The sequence below is a fragment of the Miscanthus floridulus genome, chromosome 1 (assembly GCF_019320115.1).
Source record: "Miscanthus floridulus cultivar M001 chromosome 1, ASM1932011v1, whole genome shotgun sequence".
Classification (NCBI taxonomy): domain Eukaryota; kingdom Viridiplantae; phylum Streptophyta; class Magnoliopsida; order Poales; family Poaceae; genus Miscanthus; species Miscanthus floridulus.
In genome coordinates, this window is record NC_089580.1 from 61,461,327 (window position 1) to 61,463,526 (window position 2,200).

The following is a 2,200-nucleotide window of genomic DNA, read 5'->3' on the forward strand; positions in this document are numbered from 1 at the left end:
ATCACTTTCTAAGAGATCATGTAGCTAAAAATGATATATCACTAGAAGGTGTAAGATCCGAAGATCAATTCGCGGATATTTTTACTAAACCGCTAGATGAGGCTACATTTTGTAGATTGCGGAATGAGCTCAATGTACTTGATTTTAGTAACTTCACAAAAAATTGAGCTTGTGTTGTCCCTTGCATTCATTGTAATATACAACATGTTTAATTTGTGGCAATGCACATAGGGCTTGTCTAACATGGTTAAGATAACCGCCGAAAAGCGTGTGAAGAAGCTTAACCTTGGATCAAACTTGACAAGCAACTAGATTTACTTACAAGTATTGCATATGCATGAATGTTGTTTTGTCGTTTTGTTCCATTTGCCCCCTTGTTGCCTATTTTCTTAAAAAGAATTATAGCCTAAGGCAAAATATTTTGAAAAATATGAGGGTTTGAGAGAGGTCACTCACATCAGTCCCAATTGGTGTTTATTTGGATCTTATTCAAAGTTGGGATTTGATTGGGAACAGGCAGCGCGAAGGAAGGTTGAAGGTTTGCTGGAAAAGGTGCACCGGACGCTGCTGTTCAGTGTTCGGTCAGTTCACAGGAGGTGAACTGCTACTGAAGGAGTGACCGGACGCTGCGTCTATGCGTCCGGTCAGGAAGGGTTCAGTGTCCGGTTGATCGGAGGAAGACCAAGTTGTACTGACCGGACCCTTCCTGCGTCCGGTCATGGACCACCGAACGCGTCCGGTCCCGATTCTAGAGGATTTGGACCTCTCTGGAATCGATCGGACGCTGGGTGGTAGCGTCCGGTCGCTACCACCGGAGCGTCCGGTCAGTGGATCTCACGCGATTTCAAGACTCTTTTTCGTTTCCTTCTTTGTCGCGTCGATGGATCTATTTATATCGGCGGTTCTTTCATTTTGACTCCTTGTGCCCTAGCCCTAGCTCTTGCCGCCGCCTCCTGCGCCTCCTCCGCTCGCCAGCCGCACGCCTCCGTGCCCCTGCCTCGCCGCACCACCGCAGCTCGCGCGCCACCACGCCAACACCAGCCTGTCGCAGCCACCGAGCCTCCCTAGCCGCCATTGCTCATCCGCGCCTCTGCAGCGCCACCATGCTCCAGCCTCCTCGCGCCCAAGCTCGCCGCTCCACCGTTGCCAAGGCTGCCAGTCATCACGCCGAAGTGCCCTAGCCCTACCATCCCCTTGATTGGTAAGGCAAGTTTTATTTTTCAATCTTGATCTCCACAATTGTGACCTAGATCAAATTCTCAATGCACTGATTCCTCATTGCATTTAGGGCATTTAACCTAACCCTAGCCGGTTCCGAGATCCCCCGCATGGCATCTTATCTCTTCTTGGATCGCTGATCGTCAGGTAGAAAGAACTCGATTCAAGTTCGCATCTACATTGCTTTCTCTATTAGGATTTCGCATCTATTAGACATATGGTATTTATTTGTATATCCATCTATTCTATCGTGCAGCGAGTCAGTTCCATTGTGTTACATCTGGTAGTTGGCAGTCAACTCAGAGCCAAGCTCGCGAGTAAGGATCGAGGCCAAGCCTCAAAAGCGGCAGTTTAACAGTTGATCTTCATCAGCGGCAGTTCACCATCTTGTCAGTTCAGATGGCTCGCACCAAGAACATTGGTGGTGGCCTAGGTGATGATGATCGGAGGCCCCCGCCTCGCCAGCTAGCCAGATCTAAGGGCAAGTCAACCAAGCAGGTGACATCCAAGAAGCAGAAGTACCCTGATGCAGAGACAGCAAGAGCTGTAGCTATTGCAGAGGCCACAGAGCGCGCCGAGAGAGGTGGTACCCGCAGCGGAGTTGTCATTGCAGATCAGCCAGTTTCACCCGCAGTCAGAGCTACGATTGAGGATGTTGAGCGTCGTCATGGTAGTCCAGCTGGGCCTACCACATTTGCAGGACGACGGGTTGCCATTGAGGAGGGTCCGTCAGCACAGCAGCAGCCCCCACCAGCAGAGCCTCAGCCAGCCTAGGAGACTCAGGAGGGTCAGGAGACCGAGCCGGCACCCCAGCTTCGCCACTCTGGATAGACCCGTGTACCAGTCTCACTGAGGCCGCTGACATAGCGGAGGGGATCACATCCTCCACCTAGACCACAGGGTCCGCCTCCAGTGGTTCACCTCAACTTAAGGGCCGCTATAGCCAGGCAGGTTCAGCAGCTGCGATTTGTTGAGTTTGAGG